At 41.6% G+C, this 12,424-nt stretch overlaps 1 protein-coding gene across 2 annotated transcripts in view; it reads left to right on the forward strand.

The window, feature by feature from the left end:
• The first annotated feature begins 3,929 nt into the window (after positions 1-3,929).
• LOC144823287 (dipeptidyl peptidase 4-like) overlaps positions 3,930-12,424 on the forward strand; it is an 867,366-nt gene continuing 858,871 nt past the window's right edge. For both annotated transcript variants that reach the window (XM_078681655.1, XM_078681657.1), the window contains exon 1: positions 3,930-4,103. The gene's annotated coding sequence lies outside the window, so the exon portion shown is untranslated. The remainder of the gene's footprint in view (positions 4,104-12,424) is intronic.

Here is a 12,424-nt window from a genome sequence, read left to right on the forward strand (position 1 = left end):
ATGTCTTTAGCTCATGCTAAAAGGACTATCTGTTAAATATTGGAGGGATTTGTTAGCATGAGCTGAAAGCCATTTTCTATTTCTGGCAGCCATCTTGTTTGCCATGTCCTGCCACGTGCTCGCCATGTGCTCTGTCCTCCCTCAGTGTTGACTGCTCGTGTAATCTGCCTCGAAACAAACTATATCTAGCATCTTCCACCTTCACACATGCCCAGAAGGGCCTAGCTAGTAGAATGCACCTGCTTCTCTAGTATAACTGTCAGGCTATATTTGCTGCTGTGTGGAGAAGTAACTCTCCTCCCACTTTGTTGAGCAAGCAGATCTTGTATGCCCATCTTAGTCATGTTTGCATGCTTACATGTGCCAGGACTGCCCCTTGGTCTTATGCTGACTATGTAACCCTAAGCATATAGAAGGCCTCTGTTTTCTGCACTCCTCAGACTGCGTCACTCATTTGCTAAGGCTTCTGTGTGATGTAGTCTCCCCCTCATTTGTGGTTAATAAAGATGTTCTTTTTATATGTCAGCTTCTGTGCCAATTTCTTCTTTTTTGGTTTAAAAGGACCAAGTATCAGTGGGATCCCTGAGAAGGTTTCTATTTTCTACATGTTCACTAACAATGCCCAACAGTCACTTGAACATCACAGGGGCAAATCTGCTCACACCTAAATGTACTTACATGTATTATAATTCCCCCTTTCCTTAGGTCTGTAAGGTTTGCTGTAGGGATGTCTTACAAATAGTACATGCTGTGTCTGTAGACATGGCACACAGGAGGTGTGCCATGTCATGTATTCACTTTTGTCTGTATCATGTTACGCAGCCTGCAATAATAGTTTACACAAGTGTGGTGAAGGGTCCCATAGGGTGGCATAATATATGCTGTAGCCATCAGCATCCATTCCCTAGGCACCTGGGGGACCATTTACTAGGGACTTATAGTGGTCCTAAAAGGTGTATCCAATTGGGGGAACAATTGTACAGTCTTAGGGAAAGAGATCTGGCACTGGGGATCTGGATAGCAGGAACTCAGTGCACTTCTGTCAAAATTGCATCATTTACAAGGCAAAATGTGGGGGTGACCGTGTCAAAAAGGGGCACTTTCCTAGAACAATGATACTAAAATGACAAAAATACAATCAGTAGTACGGGAGATATTCAATTACATTTTTTAGGTAAGTATAGCGCCTAAAAGCCCAAGGCGCCACTCATGGCCATCTGAACATTCTAGAACAAAGGAAAGTTTGAGCCGAATGCCATGGAGTGCAGGCCAGATGCAGGGGCCAAGTTAGTCCTACTGAAAAAGTTCTCTTCAAAAAATTCAGGGGAGAGCATCGGTGAAGATCACTGCTGTCATGCGAAGAACAGGATTGGCATCACGGATGGTTGCAACTGTCACACGAAGAACCAGTAGGGCATTGCAGAAGGTCATTGCTGGATCTGTGCGCTGGTGATCACAGCGGGCTATTGATGCTGTAGCACATAGTGCAAATCTGGTATTTCTGGTCATTGCTGTAGCAGCAAGAGCTGGATTCACAGAGCTTTGAGTTGGCAGTCATCATGGGTCGGCAGAGTTTTGGCACCCACTGACCCGTTCGCTGTCATGAAGAGCCCACAACTTCAGGATTTCACTGATCCTGGCATAGGAGTGCACTCTGATGCCAGCCAAGGGTCCAGGACCTGCAGATGCACCTCTTGTGGTTAAGGGATTCCCTGTAGCAGAGGCTAGCAGAACTCAGGTAGCTCCAGTTGGGCAGTTGCAGGGAGGCATCTGGAGCTTGTTGTTTCCCTGTAGCTCAGAACAAGAGGCCTGCAGCTAATCCTTGCAGTCACTCTGGTGGTCCTGGGTTCAAGGACCAAATCCAGGCTTCCTGCAGTCCTTTTTCTGAGTCTTTCACAGGTACCAAAGTGAACTGATGAGTGGTTCAAGAGGTCCAATATTTATATGTGGTGCAGGCCTTTAAAGTGCGGGGACTCCCTACACTACCTCCACAACTTCTTCTAAATGTTCTTCCCGTTCCCAGTCATGGCTCCAAGTAGTCTAGGGTGACAAAAGACTGGTGTAAAGTTATTTTGTGTGTGTGCTGGTGGCAGCCCTTTGAAATGTAAGTGGGGCAGGGAACAACTGTGCCATAATCATTCTGGGGGGAATACACAAAAGGCAACTGCCAACCTATTCTCTGTCATTTGACCCAGGACACAAGCAGCAAGCACCAAATGGTTAGGACAAGAAAATGCCAACTTTCCAAACGTGGCAATTTTTAAAACAGTGTCTAAAATTTTTTTGTGTAAACATAATTTTCCTATCTGCTCCCAAATTTACGCCCAGGTAGGTGAAGGTCTCTGCCTCTTCCAGTACATCACCTTCAAAAATTACTGCAACTGTGCGGGCTGTGTTAGCCTTCTCTGGATGTCAAGGCCAATTGTGCTGATGTGGCTGCCACATTGTTGGTTTTCTCTTGCATCTGCTGATAGGAATAGGACAGTAGGGCCAGGTTGTCTGCATAGTTCAGGTCATCGAGCTGTGTCCAATGTGTCCAATCGATCCCATTCCTTCTCCCAGCTGTGGATATCTTCATGGTACAGTCTATGGCCAGCAGGATGTCCCTTCTTGCACAAAAACAATCCTGCTTACAATGCAGGTACCCTTGCACCATACTGCAAGGGGCCTCCACTGATGCTAGACAGCACATTGTCCGCCAGCGCAGAAAGTGCAGGGAACAGACAGGCATACTGTTAGATATAGACCATTCCTGTTCTTTCCCTATCACGCAGCACAGCAAGGTGACTTGCTGTGCCGCGTGGTATCTTAATAAATATGCCCCTTAGTTCTTGCAAGTGTTGTAAAGTAAGATGGCTGACTCTGTTTTCCATGAAAGTGCCGGCTGGGTGCTCAGGCGTGCTGTGCTCCTAAGGACATTGCAAAAGACAGAGCACTTGCACACAAGTACTCAAACAAAGGGCAACTTTATTTATTGGAAACTCCAGACAGTTAGATTTTTCTACTATCGAGGGTCACCTGCATCTTCAGAAGCAATCCCAAAATTCCCTGAAAGCAATGATTATCAAAAGAGCCTGATTGGGAATCAAAAACAGCCTTGGCAAAAATGTTCAAGCCAGCCCCATTCCCTTCCACCTCCCTCAACTCTCTTCTTTCGTCTTTCTTTTCTGTCGTTCCTCCAGCTCGCCTAAAACATCGTCAATGCCAGCTGGAATTAACCTGGGGAAGCTAGAGAAGGTGACAGAGGTGCCAGCAGAAACCTGTGGTTTCAAAAACCATACTCTAAAGACTTCAGCCCAGCGGGGGAATGCCCGATGGGATTCTTGTAGAGTCTGGCACTGTACATCACAATTAAAACACGTGCCAGTGGAGCTGAGGGTTCACGGGTGAGGAACTGGTAGGTCCTACCAACAAAATAAAAAATGTTTTTACACTCCTTCCTGTCAGACCCTGGCACGAAAGCACAGCATTAAGACACCGTTTGAAGTAGTTTATTTAAGAAAACACGTCCTTACAGGAAGTTCTAAAATTACATTGGCAGACACGGCGTTGGTGTTCAGGGAGGTTTCAGTAGCATCAGGTTTTTCTTGAAAACCAAATCAACCACGCCTACACCACACTGCGAAGAAGGAAGCTGGTTATTGTAAACGAAATGCCTCAATATATCAACTCCACCAGCGACAACTGCCTTTTACATTGAAACCGGTTTGATCAGTTCTGCCACAACCAGTAATGAATGTCATGCTTTGCTCGCTCAGCAAAATGTATGCAGATGTTATGTTGACCTCACAACCACACCGTGTGCATATTGAATTAGTTTATTTTAGAAGTCGTCATGTGTTGCAAAATTTCCCCCAGCAGGTTGCACCTGACACACCTTCTGTGTACACAGTATAGAAAACGAAACAGCATACTCTGACGAAAGCAACAGGAACGAGAATCGAGGTGAACAGAAAACCCCAGCCTGAAAGGAAGTGAGGGCTGTAGTCTCCCGCAGGTGGAACGGATTGTTCACTTGTGTCGATCACTTCTGCAGGCCTACATTCTTCACTGAGGTGGTCTCGCCTTGTTTGTTACTTTTCGCCCTTCGCCTCCTTCAAAAGGTATGTCTATAAGTACGTTCTTCTGGTTGCAGATATATAGGATTCATATAAAACCAGAGCTTTAAAAAAAAGAACCGCGATATGTGGCTTGTAATTTGTTGTAAACAGTTTAAGCATTCCAACATTGCAGCAAATTTACAACCATACACATATCCTATTAATCAATGACTGGCGTGATAGAGAGATTGAGCGCTGCAATGTGCGAGTGTAAGTGGCTGATGTAGTTGAGGGAATACCAAGGGAGCTGCTGCTCAAACTGCAAGCTGGCTCTAGTAGCCATTGTGACGTCACACGTGTAATAAATAATTACAGTTGCGATATCATTTGACTATTATAGGTAAGTAATGATCTCATAACTAGACCGTAATAAGGAAATGAGAGACAGGTTTGTATAAAGAGAGAGCAGGTGGTTTACACGTACTATAAGTAAGTAAAAGACACCTATGATTAATCATGTTCATCAACCTGGGAGACGACCTTACGTAGGGCAAGGGGTGCAGTATTATCTGTGGGGAAACTGATAACAAAGCAAGTTTTAGGGCCTGGTTACAAGTTTCGATGCTATTTATCGCACCTGATAAATAACAATACCCGTGGTAACACCAATTACGAGATGGTGGGAATAACATGCAATTTGAACTGTTTAACGCACTGAAATCAGCATGATGTGATAATTACCAAGTGCTCTTCTTTTCTTAAATGTGAGCAGGTGTGACCTGCTGAGATTTAGCTACGGTTGAGGTATTTAATGCATCAGATAATCATTGAATGCATGAAATACCTACTAACTCGTAGTTCTAACCTGTGAATAAACAGAGGTTTACGCATGGATCAGAATTAACCAACCCTCTCGCAATCAGGCCCTTAATGTCATTTTTAAAAAGAATTGGCAGTATATGTAATAGAAATCAAGAGTTCGAAAGTGAAAAAAGTATAAATGCCGCTGTCAAATTACGGCAGGCACAGATTTGCAAAGAAAAATATCTAAAACGTGCATCTATCTCTTTTTCAGATCACTGTACGGGTGATCAGAAAAAAATGTCTCTCTCACTGCAAAGCTGCCAAGGCTTAATTAAACTAACTGACTTATTGCGGCATGCTGCGGAGGGCATAACCAAAAAGTGGAATACAGAGTACACACCAAAGGATAAAGAGGGCTGACCGAAAGCATTTCAATGCATAGATGCCCAAAAAGTATATGGATGACTGGAGTGCTCCAAAGCCCAAGATATTTTTTCAAGTACGGGAAATTAATTACAATATATCCCACTTGAAAAAAAAAGATAAAAAAGACTAAAAGTATTTTCTAAAGCAACATTGGCGAACATATTCTGGGCACCATATTTACAGAAGTGGGGGAAAAAGTATTAGTCACAGACCCTATAGTCATAATATATTTAACTATATCAGAGTATTCAAGTATTTAAAAAAAAAAAAACATAAATATCTTATAACGAAGAAAACATCTGCATGCTCTTGAGACCAGCCTGGGAGCATGAAGTTTCTATTATACGAAATTATTCTGTCCAAAATATGATATCTGATTTACCAGTAGTTTGCAGTTTCCCATTTTTCCTACACATAGAAGCTCACTCTCTTTCACTTACTTGCGAATGTTAGTTTTCACCCATTCACTTGCAAATATTTTGTTTGCAAATAAATACCTTGAAGTTGAAGTTGAAGTTGAAATGTTTTATAAAGCGCTCTAACACCATGCGGTTCTTGGCGCTACAGACCGACAGCACCAAGGGGAAACAGGAGAATTACTGCGATGGTTATGCATGGGAGAAGAGATGAGTTTTTAGGGCTTTACAGAAGTCCATATAGATAGGGATGGACCTAATGGTAAAGGGAAGGGCATTCCAAAAGTGAGGGCCAAGGGTGGAAAACCTCATGCCTCCAAATTTTTTCCTCCGAAACCAGGGGACACTCAGGAGGGACTGAGTGGAGGAGCGGAGGTTTCTGCTAGGAACATAAGCACAGATCTTCCAATTAATGAAGCTTGGGGAAGTGTCAGCCGGGGCCATGAAGATCAGGCAACCCATCTTGAATAAAGATCGCTCCAAGATGGGCAGCCAGTGAAGAGTTTTAAGCAAGGGGGTAGCTCGATGAGACTTCGGAAGCCTGTAGATGAGGCAGGCTGCTTGATTTTGAATTAACTGTAGGCGCCGAAGTTCGTAAGCCGTGATGCCTACATACAGGCCATTGCCGTAATCAAGGCGGGATAAAATCATAGCCAGGAGAATGAGTTGGAGGGCTTCAGCAGAAAAGAAGCAGGAAATTTTACGTATAATTCTAAGAGACAGAAAACAAGATGAAACGACAGAACTAATTTGAGGACGCATGGTAAGGTCATGACTGATTTTGATACCCAAACTTTTGACAGGGGAAGAGGGTTGGGGAGGGGAACCAAGGGCTGGGGGCCAGAAGGCAGAGTTCTAGGGATTGGGGAGGCCACCGGTAAGGACCAACTCCGTCTTGTCAGGGTTAAGTTTTAGGTGATTATGGTTCATCCTGTCATAAATGAACGTAAGTGTGGTTTGAAACTTAAGAATAGAATGAGGGGAAGAGAAAAGGTTGAACATGAGCTGGAGGTCATCGGCATAATTAAATACCGTGACCTCTATTGTTTTCAGAGTGGCTATAAGAGGATAGATATAAACATTGAAAAGAAGAGGAGAGAGAAAAGAACCCTGGGGGACCCCGCAAGAGACAAGACAGGTGGGAGCAGAGAAACCCTCCAGCTGGACGGCCTGGGTACGGTCTGGTAGGAAAGAAGTGAGCCAGGCCAAAGCTGACCCCCGAATGCCGGCGCCCCCGACACGATCGATAAGGATGGAATGGTCGACCGTGTGGAAGGCGGCGGACAGATCAAGGAGGACCAAGGCCTGAGGAGAGTTGATGTCAGCACTTCTCCTAAGCTCGTCCAGGAAGGAGAGGACCACAGATTCCGTCGAGTGAGCTGGGCGGAAGCCGGCTTGATGAGAGGCCAGAAGATGGTTCTCCTCAATAAAAACAGAGAGACAGGTGGTTACGTGGCTCTCCAGGATCTTTCCCAGGAATGGGAGCAAAGAGATAGGACGAAAATTGGAGAGAGAGGTAGGATCAGCACTGGGTTTTTTTAAGATGGGGATCACTATGGATGATTTAAACGACTCTGGGACAATTCCCTGAGTAATGGAAGTATTAAGAAGGGTTAACAGAGGATCAGGACAGCTAAGGAAGACTTCCCTCAGAATGTGGGCGGGGCAACAGTCGGAAGGGGACCCCGATTTCACTTTCTTAAGCAGGGAGAGGAAGAAATTGAAGTCACCCAGTATCAAAACAGAGGAATTGTTGACCACCAAGGTGGCCAGCAATTCCTGCATAGCTGGAATAAAGTAAGACATAGCTTGGGGTGGACGGTAGAATAGCGCACAGGTGAGAGGCGTCGCTAGGTTGACAGAGCGAGCAACTAGGAAGTCAACTGCAGTGATGGTAGGGTAGGAAAGAAGCTGGAAATGGAGGTTGGAGCGGACTAACATAGCCTCTCCCCCTCCAGCCTTCCCATCAGGGCGATCGGCTCGGAGAGCATAATAAGAGTCAGGAAGAGCCGCTAGGACATCAGGCAAGGAATCATGTGAGTACCATGTTTCAGTCAGAAACAGGAAATCAGGCTTGGCTGTGTCCAGGAGGTTGAAGAGCTCCAGTTGGTGTTTGACTGATCCAGCGCTCTCACCAAAATTATGCATAAATGATTCTACCTACTACCACTAAATTTACCATACAACACTAGGCCCATATCAACAACAGAGTGACTGAATCATGAGGCGATAAGATATATATATGTTGTTTTAAACTACCCACAATAAACAAGACCAGCTTGTCATTTAGAAAGTTTATTTAAACATATCTAGAAAAACTCAGGTTTTGGAATTTTATTAAACAGTCATTAGAAAAAGTCATAAAGAGAGGTTTATTCAGAATTAATAAAGAGAGCAAAATTCAAGAAATATTATTCATTAGCAGAAATAAGTAAAATTTAGCATTTCCAAACCCTAACTATCTCACTGTCTCTACCCTCATCACCTAGAAATAAAATAATTATAAAACTGCTTTCCTTACGTATTGTTGTCCATCAGCATAACACGTCCCTCAGGAATCTCGAGCGCAAGCCAAATGTCTGCTGTTTGGTCTGATTCTTATACCCTAAAACTATGCTGAGCTAACTATTTTTCACATTCCAGCAGACGAATTCTAGCTCTCCATTGGCTGAGCCACCTCATGCCACAGTAAATTGTGACATCTCCTTTCCACATGTCCAGGCTAATTCACCAGTTCATTGTTCATGCAGAAGTCTTGGCAGCACTTCCTCAGGCTGCTACAATTTGTAGCGAAAGAAGTTCAAGCAATGCAAATTCTATCACGTCTCTTCCTTCCAACCTTGAGCCTGTCCGTTCTGAGCTCCCGTGGCACGTTAGCAAATTTCTCCACAGAGTCACTTTTAGCAGTTCTTTCCAAAACCTTTCAAATTAAAAGCTCAGAGGCTTTTCATCCTTTTCAGAATTATTTTCTCTTGTGGTAGTTTCATCAATAGGCCTCTTTTCAAAAAGCGTCATTTTTCTGCGCCACCTTTGCTTGCGTCAAATTTTAGAAGTAACTATTTTTCTGCAGCCATCTCTAAGCTTCATTTGTAAAACTATTATATAAACAAAAATAAAAGAATAATTAATGTGAGTAATATAATTCATTCTGTTGCCACCCTCCATTGCCATTAGTCTAAATTACCTAGCTGAAATGCACAATTAGAGCAGCATTTTATATCTACCATTCTTCATTTAATCCAACAGGGTCCTTTATGCACCTATACAGAATAGAGTGACACCACATAGACAAAAGGCAAAATAAGCACATGCCATCCTTTAAATCAGCCGCTATTAGTAATGACACAACAATAGACAAAATTAATGTATTATTTCCACAAACATGAAGATGCAACATATTGCACATTTATAAGCACACATGTTAGTTTCCCGCGTGTTCTGTGTAGATGCAACTTTAAACTAGGTTGAATTAATACACACACAGCACAGATCATTAATATTATTAATTAATTATGGAAGTGTAACTTTACGAGCTGAAATGTAATTCATTTCTGAATCTCGCTCCATCAACTCCCTCATCTGGTGATTTTAAAACCACCCAACACCACCAAACATTTTAGCAAAAATGTTATCTAAGATGAACATGATTCAATTTCACCTGTGTTAGTATTTCTAAAGACTTGTCTCATCAGTTTGCCTACAACTCTCACATTCAGTCTTACGAAAACCCCTCCAGTTCTATCTCTCTCTCTTGTGCCTTTCTGATTTTATAAATTCTCTTCTTTTCCTCAAGTATTTCTTTCTCTTGTGTAACATGCAACTGATCTTCAACAAAAGTGTCGCAAAAACTATAATTAATAAAGGTGTCAGTATTACACTATGTTTGTCTTGACTAGCTGAAGCTTTGCTTGTCATAATGACCTTAAACTTCTCCTTGTTAATTCCAAAAAAGGAAATGACAACTAAAATTAACTAAAGCAGAATTATTAGGAACACACATATCAGAGACATCTTACAACATCCCTTAAAGATTGAGCATCTTAAACTGTTATTCACAAAAACATGAAAGTATTTTCACTAAGCTTTGCAAGGAAAAATAAAACAAACATTTTAAAATTTTGTCTAAATTTTCTAAAAATTTCTAACACCCCCCTTTTTCAATTTCTTTTTTTATATACACCCTTAAACCTTCTAACAGTTTTTCTTCGACCTTGCGTCACAAGTTATTTTCCAGCTAACACAATTTCTTCGACCTTGCGTCACTTAACACATTTTCTTCAGCCTAATGCCAAAAACAGGAAACCCAAAATTTCAACAGGTAAGTACTTCAATCATTGTCACTATTCTCTTCAATCTTTTCCTGACTGCTACTATTTACCTCCACTATAGGTATCACTTCTAATTTCTTTCCTGCCTCACTTTTCTTTTCAGGATTTCTTTGACTTGATATTTTATCAATCTGTTCTTTTGATCTGTGTACCAATTTGAATTTTAGGCTTTCATTTTCTTCTGGCCAATCACCACTTTTTCTTGGTAATTTCTTCTTTGACTTGATCACATTATTTTCTGTTCTCCAAGCTCTTTTTCTGAATTTTCTTAATTGAGAATCTTCATCACTTTCATCAGTTTCAGTGTCAGAAATTTCAACTTTAGACTCAGGTACTTCTTTACTCGGCAGCTTCACTCCATTAGGAACGTCATCTTTGTAACTGGTACTTGGCAATTCATCTTCTTCTTTTTCTTCAATTACCTTCAACTTCCCAGTTTCAGAATTCCTGTTCCTGCTTTTAGAGCTTCTTTTCTGCTTTTCAACACTCTCCTGGTCTTCAATCACAATCTGTTCACATTCTTCTTCTGCTTCTTTTTCTAGCAGATCTTCATCAATTTCTGAATATACAGTCACAACTTCCAAGTCTTCTTCATTCAAGGCTTGTTTTTCAATCAAACTCTCCAGATGTCGACCAACCTGTCGATCTTCAAGATCTGGATTTCTTTCAGACTCTTCTTCATAGTCTGAATCAGCAGTGGTGACACTATCCTCATCATGATTTTCAGGTGTAGGTACACGAAAAGTATGGCCAGTGTCAATCCATCTCTTCAGTCTTTTGCACTTCACTGCATTTTTTGTCACAAGACTAACTCGCTTCGCTTTCTGCCACCTTGGTACTTGACCATTTCCTTTTCGACGAACTTTTTTCCTGACCCTGTCACCTGGTAACAGATTATGTGCTTGCTCTTTTTCTCTTGTTTGCACTTCAGTTCCATCTTTATTAGACACAGAAGTCACTACATCTGATAAATTCCTGTAGTACTCCAAATTGATGCTATCATTAATAGTCATCAATTTTCCCATTGGTATCAATGTCTGTCTCATGACCTTGCCCATCATAATATCACGTGGGCTTAAACCTGTCTCTTTATCAGGTGTGGCATCTGTCCATTTTATACCTGTAGCTAGGCACATTTTTATATCTCTGTTCTTTGTAGTACCATTCTCTTGCTCCACAACACCTGTAATTTCTAGTCTATATGTATAATGGAGCAGTCTGTTTTCAATATGTCTTCTGCCATCTGATAACTTTGCAACAGTAATTGCATCATTATGTCGCGTAAGAAATCCTTCCACCCATCTTGAAAACAAACAGATAATCACAAGAACGTAGCACAGTTTGTTATGCAGTGCCATCTCAATGAAATCCATTTGTAATCTGGTGAATGGATCACTCTCCTCTTTTTCTGTTTTCATTCCCACAACTGTTTTCTTAACTTTGTTCAATAGCTGGCAAGTCAGACACCCTTTGCAAAGAAATTCTACAATTATTTTGAATTTTCTATTGAACCAAATTCCTCGGAAAAGCTTGACCATTGAATCTCTTCCAATTTGTTCAAAACCATTGTACATTCTGTCCATGTCAGCAGTCATGCTGTTTGGTAAAACTACTTTGCCATCTTTATGTCTCCAAATTTCATCCTCATCTCGCTGTCTACATTCTGCTCTCAACCATGTGTTTTTCTCCTCATGAGTTGCTTCATCTTGTAAATCTTTGACTCCCTGCCATGTTTCAACTACAGATATTAGTATTAGTGAACTCAAAGCATGTTCATCATTCATTTTGTATGCTGCACATTTCACGATAGCAATCCTTTCTGCCAACTGAATGTCATCAATCAATCCTTTAATTAAATTTGCATTTCTGATAGGTGAACTTGCAGAGGTCAAATAACCTCTTTGGGACCAGAGCTGTTCATAATCATGCCCAACTCCATAACCGTATTCGCTGTCTGTTTCCTGATCTTTACTTAATCCTGTATCTGTATTGTCTGTCTGCTTATTAACATAATTTGGCAATGGCAACGCAATCAGGTCAACATCAGACTTCTCACTAGCTAGACCTGAAGTCATCACTCCCTCTTGCTGAGTTTGAATCATTACTGGCTCATTTTCAGGTACGTTAGAATAAAGTTTTTCAGCAAAATTTAGAATTTCAGAATTTAATGGGACTGTTAAAACTGTAGAACTTATTTAATCCTTTCCAAGCACAGGAACTGTCACTGCTTCCATGTATTTCATTGACTGTTTTAAATAATTTGTAGAATTTACATGATCAGGAATATTAATTCCAGAAGTACTAGGCATTTCATCATGCTTTTCTGTCGCGTCACATTGAGAAGAAGTCTGAGCTGGGACTTTATTAATCTGAACCGTGACTCTTGGCGTTACATTAATCTGTTCTGGGG

The sequence above is a fragment of the Lissotriton helveticus genome, chromosome 3_1 (assembly GCF_964261635.1).
Source record: "Lissotriton helveticus chromosome 3_1, aLisHel1.1, whole genome shotgun sequence".
Classification (NCBI taxonomy): Eukaryota; Metazoa; Chordata; class Amphibia; order Caudata; family Salamandridae; genus Lissotriton; species Lissotriton helveticus.